Raw genomic sequence first — 13,870 nt, 5'->3', positions numbered from 1 at the left:
CATTCATGTAATAGCGACTCCATTTTTGTCCGATAATTACGATACATTTATGAATTTGGTAGTTAATTTTAACTGTAAACTGTTCAATTACTGCGAATAGGTTTTTAGTAAGAAATCAATGCAGAGTGGATTTAGAACGCAGGTCGAAGTAATTCCGCTTCTTAATTCTTATGATGAAATGTTCTATGTTTCAGATGACCACTCCATCTTGCGTCGAATAGATCACAAAGAACGGAAAGAGGGAGAAGTGATGAGAAGAGCTTAAGAGATTAGTGTAGGAAGGAAAGAAATTCTGTCTATATCATTTATGGTTGTATTACTTGGGCGAAGTTGTAAGTTATACGTCCATTCTCTCCAACATATTGTAGTCGCTCCCAACTTTAAATGGCTTATACTTCATGAGAGTGTAGGTTACGACAGGCACGTCCGATCCCATCTTGGAAGTAGGTCATGCGGTGGCGCTTATCGTGATAGCGACATCAACAATTCATGTGACCAATCTTGGACAAACACCGGCTGCACATCCACAAATATTGACACATACATGCTATATTGACTTGGGCTTACAGTAATATCGTAAGAGTTGTAAACAAATACTGATGCAAATAGTAACTTTTTAAAACCGTAGCTACAACGAAGGAAGATGAAGGTTTCGTTCCTGAAAATGCATTAGGAACACAATGCTTCTTCAAAAATCTAGCCTACATTCTTATTATCAATCATAAGAAAGTTTACATTTAGGAAATATGAAGTATCGTATTCTAACAAAAGTCAAATTCTAGAATGTTTATGTATGACGGTAATTCAAATAGTAAGTTATATAATTCTCTTTCGTTGGCAAATGGGTGAAAATAAATCGTCGTTGCCGGTACAAAACCTCCTATGTGATAATATTTCAGGAGATGTACTGACCCGCAGCACATACATTATGAAGAGCGAGAATGCTTTGACAATATTCACACGATATTTCACCTTAGATGACAGAACCTTACCGGCCAAAGTTCTAAGCTAAAATATTTCACATAAGAGATTTTGTCTCGGCAACGGCGAAATGAAGATATAGAATTCTGTTATATTCGCGCACAACTTACTTCTATTTTCACCTGACAACCAAAGATACTCAAACATTTCCCAGAATATGAAGTTAGTTTATTCACTGATGACAGAAAGTAGCATCCTACCTCTCGAACGAATTCATCTTTCGCTTCAACATGCCTACAAAATCGTCTGTCCCATATATATTCAGACATTCTTCCAAACAGATGAAAGTTCTAAAGAGCTAAGTCCGGGTTGAATGGTGGATTGTCTTTCCATCTTTTTCAAACTCACAACACAATATCTGAATTAGCAAGACAGACATGATTTTTATCCCTGTACTGATATAATCCTCCAGTAAATATTGACAGGTTCCTACTTTTCGCACTGTGCACGTGTCACCCTGTGACTACTTGTTCAGAATTTTCATCATGTGATAATCTCTGTGCCAAGAACCGGTTTCGGATAATTAAGTACCTATACATCATCAATCACCACGATTACAAAATAGCGGATACCCAAGTTACATCGAAATCTGTATCGTTGTTTCTGAGCAATAAAATAGGGAATCTTATTCTCTGGCTTACTCTAGCAGGTGACTAAACTAGTAAAGAGAGTAATACTAAAACTAATATCCTCGTCCATCATGTTTTCTGTGTAATACTTCAAACTCCGCAGTAGTTACTATGGAATGCATATTTAAGTTATGAAGGGTGCCCTTAAAATAGTTTCCATTATTTACTGAGTTAGCAGCACACAACAAATGAAGGACGAAATGTCGTAAAACATTGGTCCCAAATCGAATATCTTCGGAGTTATGGTTCACTACTACCAATGATCACGATGTTCCAAAGACGGAAATACATTCTTACCTAAACATTGGTCGTAAATCTACCAGCGTGTTGTATTATGGTCTGATTATGTAGGAGAGGCATATCTTGTACTCCGAGTACTTTGTCACGAAACAAATGCGAAATCATTGTACGTAGACAATTGACGTAGTATATCATGTGTGTGAATTTGTACCGTCACAAGCATGGACGAAGGACACTAGTCAAAGTACAGTATTCCGCTACATATTACAAACCGTATTTCTCTCACACTCAGGTAGGTTAATTTCTTCAGATGTACGATAGTGCTCAATTGGCGTATGATTTGTTGTGACATTGCGGTACTGAAGAGTGGAAGGCCGCATTGCAATGGACGGCGGTCAAATAGAGCTCATGTTGTGAAGAGCAGATCAAATACAATCATGCTGATCAGCGATAGTAGTGGTAGCGGACCATAACCTCGAAGATATCGGGTTTGCGACCAGTGTTCATAGGACTTTTTTCCTTCGTTTATTGCTTGTTTCCTCCTCTGTAAATGTCGGGAGCTTTTTCAAGAACACACTGTATTCCATTTGTCTCAGCATTAGTTGAGTGGGCAAGATGATGATGACATTAATCTACCAGATAATCACAAAACAGATGAGAGATGACTTTCCGCACAATTAGGGCTATGCAATTACGCACAAATATGTTCTACTTCTTCCTCAAGTTTTTGGGATCGGCACTTGATATGTACTTTGCCCAGTTATACGGCCGAATGCCCTGAATTCACGCAGACATCACCGTTGCATTTTACAGTTTCAGTCGGTGCAGATGTTTTAATTTTCAATGCTTTATCGGCTCCTGACTGTATAACAGTAAGAAATATGCGTACCTCTTATCAAATAACGACACGTGACTTGGGTTTCAGTTGCAAGCTTAAAGAGATCGTATTAACATCATTATCCTTCCCCTGGGAGCGATTTATTTGTCTGTGTGTTGTGAAGGTAGTTACGCGACGAATCGCCGCCAACGCCCTCATCATAGCGTGTTAGAGGAACTGCAATTGGGAATGAAGACAAGAATCGTTCCAAGGCTTGTAAATGTGCAGTAACAGTACAAGTAATAGAACAAGTTCACAGGAAAGAATGCGCCCGAACTTCTGCCCAATCTCACGAACTACTGCTACAGCCATCACAGGAGAGTACTAATTCTATCCTTCATCGATCACACTCAGACACAACCATGAGTATAGGTAATACTACAGCTCAATTTGCAAGCCCCAGTTCCTTTTCAACCATGTCCTCGGTTTCGTCAATCAGTCTAACCTCTTCATCCCGTAAACACAATGTTAACATTACATCTTCAAACACATTAAAATCTAAATCTCCTTGCCTACATAACGGGAAATATTTTTTTAATGATAAAATAAATTCCTACATAGTGTCCATATTCCGTTCACTAGAGGTGAGTGTTTAAGGAACTATGACAACCAATCAGCTGATATTTCATGGCTTTTGGGGTTCACAGTAATCTTGATACATCCAGCATCTGACCAAATTTCCACATGAATATTTCTCAGCTAGAACTTTCTGGGATAGACTATGTGATAACTTTTAAGGAGGAACTGGATTTCATGTTAGTAGAACTCAGTCACTGAGAACGTCATTAACATTACGTTTTCTTCATCGAAGTGGGGACTTCGAAACCTAAGCTACCGAGCTCGATAGCTGCAGTCGCTTAAGTGCGGCCAGTATCCAGTATTCGGGAGATAGTAGTTTCGAACCCCACTGTCGGCAGCCCTGAAAATGGTTTTCCGTGGTTTCCCATTTTCACACCAGGCAAATGCTGGGGCTGTACCTTAATTAAGGCCACGGCCGCTTCCTTCCCACTCCTAGCCCTTCCCTATCCCATCGTCGCCACAAGACCTATCTGTGTCGGTGCGACGTAAAGCAACTAGCAATAAGAAAGAAACCTAAGCTCTGTTCTTGCGTGTGTGTGTGTGTGTGTGTGTGTGTGTGTGGGCGTGGATGATTTAAATGCAAATTATTCTTGCGGTTTAAGTGAACGGTTGATGAACCAATATATATCATACTTACAGCATTTGAAGTTAACTCTGTTGACATCACCTTTTCAAGAGAGTGTGTTTATTTATGGCTAACTGTACGAAGACAAAACGATATGTCTGATTTCCAGAGCTAGAAGTAACATAAAGGAAGAAAACAACAGATATATGATCTCATAACGGAGAATACGAATTTACAGGGATGGGAGGATACTAGTCTGTTGTTTCTTCGTTCAGCTGATCAACTCAATCATCCAGTTGCAAAACTGGAAGGACCACTGGCTATGAAATTTCTAATATATGTTACCAATTTGCAGATGTTAATGTTCTACAGTAAGTTAAATTATGATACTGAAATAAAAAATGTAGCTATCCATCATAGACTATGTTCAAAAATTCGATATATCCATGTGCAGAACAGAAGTAATACTTGGTATATCCAACATGCAATCCTGAATCAAAACTGAATATACCCATTGCCAATTTACGACTGAGGATAGAATATTGTATCAAAGCCAGGACAATAACATTTCGTCTGTTTTTACTATATTTTCAATTTTCTTTGTGGATTCCAAACTTTTCGTCATTTTGCCTGTTGTTGGGCGCTCTTCTATGCCTCCTGATTGAGTGTGTGGGAAAATTGTAAGCGTTTTAAATAATACCTTCAACGAACTTAAAGTGTATTTTGACATTCTCAGATAATATGGCCCTCTCATTTTTCTCCTGCCTAAAGAATCTTTATTACGAGATCCACATTGGGTAATGCATTAGTTGCAATAAAGTTTCAATACACCGCCAGTAACAATATCGCAGAATGAAAGGGCATCTCTAAACAAGGAAAGAATTACGGCAACTTAATTTTTCAAAGGATTATAGTCAATACACTGATAACTGAAAAGGTGAAAGTCATCGCTTCCATGTTGCAGAAAAATGTTGATGCACACTGCAAAAAAATTTATTCTGCTGGATTTTACAGGAGACTAGTTGACGCACAAAAATGTAAAACGAAAAGAAAATAATAAGAGGTAACACTGATTCAGACTTCGAAATACCTCATGGAGGCACTGAGTGGGAAATGTGATGATAACATCTGGACTGTAACTCATGAACTGTGAGACATCATCCAAAGTTCAGACATGAAAAGTGGAAAAACGGAAGATATTGGTTGTAATACAATGGTATTTAATTTGCACAATGAAACAAAACTTTGCATATCCACAATACCGTAGCAGAATCTAGTATATCCGAATAATACTTTTAAGTTTCGACATGATAACAGGACATGCTGATTCAAAGAATTCCACAATTATTCATAGATAGGTTCAAGTACATTAAATTTGAAGCTTCTTAGTGCTGAAAAATACAATATGAGAAGTTTTTCTTTCCGGATATTTTGATCATTTTGACATCTTCATTGTTGCAACTGGACAACTTAACTAGCCGTCCTCCTTGACACTTTTTTAAGTGAAACTAACATTCACCAACGGATTCTGAACTGAAAATAACACCTAAATAGTAATAATAATAATAATAATAATAATAATAATAATAATAATAATAATAATAATAATAATAATAATAATAATGTGCTTCTAAGTGAGTAATATTATGATTTTAGTCCTATCACTACAAATAATGTTAGTCTTATAATACTTATAATGCATTCGTTTTAATGAAGAGTACTTACTCAAGTAAAATATACTACATTTTAACCAGAAGGATAGAAATTTGAGTCCATTGCAATTTCTCAAAGAATGGCTGAAACATTACCTGACCATTACTGCTATAATTATATTCTTTCATGGAGAACACTTGACTTGTAGCGTAATGGTTCCAACAGGCTTTCTTGCAGTAATTCGCAGACTCTCTTATCTAGCTTCTCAGCACCGTATTATTTTAAGCGCTTGTGATTGTGTCCCTGATTCACTCTCAGAATTGTTTTGTGAAGAAATTTCACTTTTTACTTCAAATGTTGGAGGTATTCCTAGAAAGAGATATCTGTTTGATCACCATCTAACTACAATACATCGGAACATAAGGTCATGGATACGGAGTGGAACCTTTGTAAGGGAATTATTGAGAGAGAATTAATGGCGATGGTAATTATTATTACACTGAGTGTCTCACTTAAGAGTCTCCAGGTATCATTTCCAATGCGTTTCTGAAGATATTTCTAATTTCGTTTCTTTTATGTGGAGGTAGAGTCATCCCAGACAAAATTTGCTAATGCTGTATGTTAGGCGACGTTTGGTGTCAACGGGAAACGTCGTTTAGTTTCTCACTGAAAACTAAATGTTGTTTAAAGTGTAATTGTATGAGCTCACTCGATAGAGCAGGCTCGAATTATTCTAGTATGATATTCCGTTCAAGAATTTTTGTTGACAGTGATAGTACATCTTCCATGTTCACGTTGCCTTGTAGTGCGTCATGCTATCTCCACGCAACTGTCATACATCAGCCTCACTCAGACACTATTGGATATGTTCACTATTAATCCTTTTGTGCTGTTAACGACATTAAATATCCTTAATCGCAATATCGCAATAGACTAATCTGAGGCTGCTATGTTGATTTGAAACACAAAATTACACTTTAAACAACATTTGTTTGCTGTGCGAACCTAATCAACGTTTAAGTTTCTTTGCAATTAAATGTGAAATTTTATAACTCAGTCGAACTTCTGACTCACTGATCGAATGCTCGACATGGCTATTTAATTTACCTTCTAGTTCTGTAATTACACGTACGTTTTTCATTGACGCTGGACGTCGCATGACGTACGGTATGAGCAAATTTCGTCTGGGCTACCTGATGGGCAGTGTTTGATTGGGCTGACTCAACCTGCACATTACAAAAACTAAACTGAAAATATCTGCCAAACACCAGAGTCGACTCTTAGACTAGGAATTTTTGGACATCTTTCATGGCTTCACTACGTGATAGTTGTGAGATAACTCTCTGACACATAAATAGAAATTTGAGTCTTGGATGGGTTAGGTTTGAGTCGATTCTCCTTATAGCATGTAGAAATGGCTTACAGTGTAGCGGAGAACTAATATCCCTCCTCTACAATCTTTTCGCTTTGTGCTGTCAGACGGAGATGATTTCCTGGTATACAGATATGTATGCTGATAATATAGACATTAAACATCACAGGTGAGAGAATTTTGCGTGCGGTAGGTCGTTTAATTGAATTCTACAGTTATTCTGCGTGCTCTTTGAAGTTCTACTATGAATCTCCGGTTATGGAAAACGCATGCAACCGTTCCCGTCAGACCGCAATATTTCCTGGACTGATGTTAATTACTGAACAAAGTTTTACGATGAACAGTGTTGTGGTTAGTTTCCAAATTGCGAAATATTTTCCAGAAACTTCCCTCTTTAAGAGCCCATACTCAATATGCTGGGTCGAGTGTGATATCTGTGAGGTACAGCTATTTTATGACTTGAAACCTTTCTGTTATGAGGTCAGAATTGGTCGATTCTTGGAGCTAATCTATGGGTCATTCTTTAAAACAATGTAACATAGATAGCATAACAATGAAACTGTCCTGCAGATCTTAGGGTCAGATGGATCCTTCATATTCTTTCCCTTCTTTGCCATTTTTTTGTATTTGTTTGTGGAGTAAGAAATTTAAGTGTGCTACTGCAAAACGTTCCATGTGCCATGAAGGCTAATTTTAGAGGAGAGTAAAAAATCTGTGTATAGCTTGAATAAAATGTTTTAAAATTCATTCCTTGAACCCAAACTTTGGTAAGGATTTTTAGAAAACGTGTCCATAAATGTCCACAATACAGGTTATATACAGAATGTCCCACCCGACTCTGCGACCCCAAATATCGCCGAAATGAAACAAAATATGAAAATTCCAATTGGCCAGAAACGTACCCATGTCAGGGGCTCACACAATGAGAAGGTGTGCATAATCGATAAAGGTGAACAGGTAGCAATTCCAACGATAAGTTGCTTTTTTTAAATGGGACATGTATATTTATTCTAGCAAAATGAAAACTAGAGCTGCAATTGATGATAGGACACTTGGTTTCAAGTTTCTAAACCTCATACGTTCTGAAATACGTGGCTGTTAGAGGATGGCAATGGCACCACCGTTTCTGACACAATGCAAGGCATGTACATCTGTGCTCAGAGTAGGGGTTGCTTGCACTGACCTGTAGCTGCTGTAAACAAACCTATATCGGCACGCTCTAGCTTCAGTGTACTAGTGTCTCCTGATCTGGTCTGCTGTCATACAGTACCGTAATTCACGTACGTTTCGGATATTGCTTTCCATATTGACACATTAAACCGTGTTTTCGTGTGGCGTGTAACAATCGCCGTCATCTAGTCCATATGCCGGTCTTCAGTAAAGAAGAATACCTGGATATTATTTTAATTTATGGCGAATGTAGCAGAAATGCAACCGCAGCTGTGGCATTGTACGCTGAACGCTACCCAGATCGACGGTGTCCTTCGCCTCGTACCGTTGCCATCATCTGCATGAAACTCAGGGTAACAGGAAGCTGGGTTCCCACAAAGCGACAACGTACAAAGACAGCGACTGGCACTGGAAACGAAATTGCTGTTCTGGCTGCTGTAGCGCACAATCCTCAGGTGAGTGTCCGACAGATTGCACGAGGTTCTGGAATAAGCCGCAGTAGTGTGAGCAGAATTTTGCAAAGGCATCGGTTTCATCCGTTCCATATCTCACTGCACCAGCAACCGTACGGGACAGACTTTGAATCGCGCATTGTATTCTGTCGCTTTGCACTTCAGCAGTTGCAAGGTAATCCAGCATTCCTATGTAATACGTTGTTTACGGACGAAGCTTCATTTACAAATCACGGTCATGTGAATCTGCGGAAAATGCACTACTGGTCCGAGCAAAATCCCTACTGCATTCGCCAAGTTGCTCATCAACGTCATTGGAGTGTCAATGTTTGGTGCGGTATCATTGGTAACCGTATTTTAGGTCCCTATTTTTATCAGGGAACATTAAACGGACTGCAATATTCATCATTTCTGCAACACACTCTACCTCTCCTCACGGAGGATGAGGGATTTTAAACGCGTCTATCAATGTGGTTCCAGCATGATGGATGTCCCGCACATTCTGAACGTGTTTCCAGAGACGTTGTGGATGCGCCTTTTTCAAATAGGTGGATAGGACGGGGAGGTCCTGTGCGATTGCTACCTCGGTCCCCAGACTTGACGCCATTAGACTTCTTTCTCTGGGGCGCAGTGAAAAATAGAGTGTATCAGGAACCGTCAACGACAGTAGAGGATATGCAACATCGTATTACTGCGGCGTGTGCGGCAATATTTGTAGAAACACTGCAATCCGTGCAACACTCTCTTGTTACCAGATTCCAAAAGTGTATTGATGCAAACGGAGGGCACTTCGAACATCTGTCGAAGTGACAAGGCTTCATAGCACAAGACGCTACTGGTGATTTGTGGGTGCATTTTCCATGCCAGATGTACTGCACAACAATGAAGATTCTGAGGGCTATAGGCCACTTGTAAATGTGTTTAGAAAAGCGGAACCAAGTGTGTTATCACTAGTTGTAGCTCTTGTTGTCATTTTGCTAGAATAAATATGCATGTTCCATATAAAAAAGCGTAACTTGGTGTTGGAGGTGTTATTTGTTTGCCTTTGTGGATTGTGCGTGCCTTCTCATTGTGTGAGCCCCTGACATGGGTATGTTCCTATTATGTTACTATGTTACTATTATTATTATTATTGTTATTATTATTATTATTATTATTATTATAATTATTATTATTATCATATTTCATATTTTTAGTAATGGGATGGTATAAACAGAATGAAAGTAGTTTTAGGTCTATGATGTAAATCATTTGTACAAGATTGGAGAAATAAAAATTTAAGTATCATGTATATGCTGTGAACATGAGATTGTAACTCATAATGGTAATTAAATAAATTTAGGCAGAATGTGTAACCATTGAGCAGTCCATACTAATGGGTATGGTAATTATAAAGTAACATAACTAATGCTCAAGATGGCGGAGATATAAGCGAACAAGGAATTTGTTTCCAATATTAAAGAAAGTTCAGCAGCCATTTCTCTTTCAGCATTTCCACCAGCAAGAAGTTTTCGGTCCTTGATAAGGTCTATGTAAAATACTTTATTTTCTTGCTTAGCAAAAGGAGTGACTTACTAAACTTATTTTATTTTCTGTGCAGGCCATGGTTTGCTTGTCTGCTCATTAAGCATCACATTGATACTTTCAAAGTAATCAATGTTGACCCCATCTTTCAAAACGTGAAGAAGGCGCGGAGTGCTATATATGTGAATGCGTTTTTAACCTCAACTCTTCCCATGTTCGTTTTTCTTACTTTGATGATGACAGTTTGAGAGATTTCCAAGTGATTAATGTTCAGTGCAGACTTCTCAATATGTATCTAGTAAAAACATGTCTTGGTGTGATCCAACATCAATGAGATCTTCAAGCCGGAACTAACATTCAGTTTTATTAAATCTTTCGGGACCTGCAGTTGACTTTCACGTTTGACTTTCTCAATGACCCCAAAATAACAGTCATAGGAAAGAAAAGTATGGCCCGTATGGGAAAACTCGTGTGTTAATTCATCAGCAAAATATTCCTTTAATACAAGCTTGAGACATACAGTCAGCACACTTTTTTTCCTTGTTCTGGTCGGAGCAGTTGTCCGACCAGAGCACCCGCCATCTTTCATTAGTTTTCAATTAAATAGTTACATAATCACAGCGGTAGCTTCCTTTATAATTGAGGACCCGTTTACCTGCAGCTTCCTCCCATAAATACATGAATTGACTGCCATTGTCTTCGAGATGAATACCAATGTTTATCACGCCAACTATCTACATTAGTGCATTTGATTGTGGGTCAAAGCTGGTAGAGACATATGCTTTAGTAAATCGTATGAAATAACACACACTTTGGAGTATAACAGTTTATTTGCTTTCCTGTCTGCAGCCGTACTTTTCTGTGCCCTCTCTGCTTTGGCACGGTGTGCGGCAGGTTCTTTTCATGGGGACTGATGGAAGCTTCAATGTCGATTTTTTTACCGATTACAACTTGGATAAAATCTTATATCAACACGAGGAAACCCAAACGATAGGTTAAATTTTGTAATATTCTCTTCAGTCTAATATTTTTCAATGAAAGCACTATGTTGTTTGAGAATGCTCGAATCTGGTGAAAATTAACGCCTGTTATGGTTATCTTCCCAGGCATAATTTATCTCCCAGCAGGGTATACTTGCAATATATTTCATAAATTCCTCCTTCCACTCATTTTTTCCTCTTTTTTTCGGTGGGTGTGTCATCACCAGAAGCCACTTTTGCACAGAGTAACTGCACTCTCTTCGCCGATATAGCAACTTGTTTTTCAGGAAACAGGTATAGAATGGGACTTGTTTTTCAATTTTCGAAATAAATATTAGCAATATTTATTCCCTGAAGCCTCCCCTTTAATAAGGTATATTGAACATTGCTCTATCACAATTCTAACTATGTTAAATTTAGATATTTATCAGAAGTGGCGTGACATCATTTTGTTCACCATCTGTCATGTCTTTCAAAGTTTTATGTATGTTGAAAATGCGTATGGCTTTTTGAATAATCTTCCACTAGCCCATGGCATTTTAACTACAAACTGAACAATGATACGTTTCGAAACACGGCTTATATGTGATACACGTACACAAACAGTAAGTTCAAAGAATAGTAAGTGGAGAGAAGCGAACATCGAATGCATGCTGGCCAACAGGGAAACTTATAATATCTCTCTCACTACTACCAATATGTCTCACACTGCCTACATTTCACATTGGAAAGCTAAATGTTTTAAAACATACATACTACACTACCAACCACCACAGAAACACGCAGTAGTGATTACTTCACTTCACATAGGGTTGGCGTCAGGAAGGGCATCCGGTCATATAACAAAGCCAAATCCACATGTGATAGTGTTGACAACTAAGTACCTAAAAAGCAAGACAGACCATTAGGGGTGCCAAAAGAAGACTGCAGGATGCCTTCAGATGTGGTGAAGATGATGCAGACTATGGAACAGGAATCTTTTAACTTTAAACTCAATTTACTGAAAATTTACTTTTTTTGCATTCAGCGAACATTTTATCGGCTCCTGCCGAAAATAAAACAAAGAAATTTTCAACATATGTTTACTTGAATGTTTTGCATACATGGAAACAATTTTATGTAGATCTGTGGTTTCTTCAAAAATGTATTGGTCATAATATATTGAAAAATGACGATGAAAAATTCTTAGGTAAAAATATATATTTCCCGCAGTATTCCTGTTTAAAACATATTATAGTTTCAGTATACATAGAATAGCTGTTCCCACACATAGTAAAAATTTGGGTTATGTACCTAACATGGTTCCCAAGAAAAGGTTCCTATAAATTAACATTCTGAAGATAGGGCGATTCCATATCCCCTTAATACGTTCCGTATCATCTTTTCTTAACAGCCATTGTACATCTAAGATTTATCGAAAATCTCTGATGCTCAGTGTAACTTTAAAGGGCCTAAAATTCCTAAATAGAACAGTTTCAATTCCACGCAGAAATAGAAGCTTTTGCAAGACACCTATAATAAAATTAAAATTGTTTCATTACGAATATCAGTTACCTACCATTGTTTAAAAAAAGTAAAACGATTATAACGAAAGTCACAAGAAGCCTTGAAGACAATTGAGAATATGGGAAGGCTGGAAACACTATTGAAAATGTTCTTAAACACTCTTGCCTCATCTGGAAACTTTTCCCAGAAACATAATGGTTCGATTTCAGTTTTGTAAAGTTATTCCCGATTATGTTTGAGCTGGTGTTTTTCACGGAGCAATCCTTGTTTCGGCCTTTTGTTCCTTAAGATTAATTGAGGAATATTATCAATTGAAGTTAAAATATAACACTAAACAGTAAAATTAATTATTATTAAAACAAAGTCACAAACGCAATGTCACAATGAAAACAACCTATGAAAAGGATACGTAAGAGGGAGGGAAATCAAGAAAACAGTTTTTTCAATTGAACTTGGCACTTGATACTGTTTGGTGTTAGTTCAATTTTATACCAATTCTTGCAGCGCTAACAATGGTTCACTTCCTGTGCAAGTGTATCACAGCACATTAAACGTAAATCGCGGAGAGCACTGTTTTAGACAAAAAGTGGCACCTAGAATGTTTTGCTAGTTGTACCCTTCAATTGTTGAAAAGCTGTAGAATCCAGGTGTTTTGAGTTTTACAGAAAAGCTTGACATTTCGCACGTGATTGTCATTAAGATCTGCAGCTTTACTATCCTTACAAGTTCTTATGGTCTCCTTCATCTCTGCTAAGCTGGTGGCACAGGAGAGGTCATTTCTCATTCTCGTACTCTCTTAACATTTTTGACCTTTTAAACCACTCGAGCTATTTAAATGTAAGGTACATTTTCATGCTATTCCTTTTTTGTTGGTTCGTTGTTAATCTGTTTAGCAGCTTTCGGCTTTTCTGGCTATTCTCTGACAGGTTAAGATCGGGAGCTATTGTAATTCGACAGTTGCTTTGTCCTGCTTGGGCAGTGATATGGCTGCACACCAGCTACACCCTCTGACCACCAAATGGATTACTGTTCAAGAATGAGTGTATTCTGAATATAGACTTCATGTCTCTGAGTTAAGGCCCACAATATGCATTGTTCTACAGCCTAGAGGGATGCACTGACGAGAAAATTTCTTTACAACACCAACAAAATGGTCGTAATTCTCTGGAGAGGCTTCTAAATGATAATCAGACTCATCCAAAGATGTTGTACACTTCTCCCTTTAAGTTTTCTGGAAGTTATATCTTTTGCGAATTGTCAGCGTACAGCAGCAAGCACCCGACTCATGATAGGTCTTTGCTTTGTATGGGGAATCGGGGCTGCTCTATCCTTAACGCACTGT

Source organism: Anabrus simplex, chromosome 2, assembly GCF_040414725.1.
Source record: "Anabrus simplex isolate iqAnaSimp1 chromosome 2, ASM4041472v1, whole genome shotgun sequence".
Taxonomy (NCBI): domain Eukaryota; kingdom Metazoa; phylum Arthropoda; class Insecta; order Orthoptera; family Tettigoniidae; genus Anabrus; species Anabrus simplex.
This window is presented reverse-complemented; position numbering follows the sequence as displayed.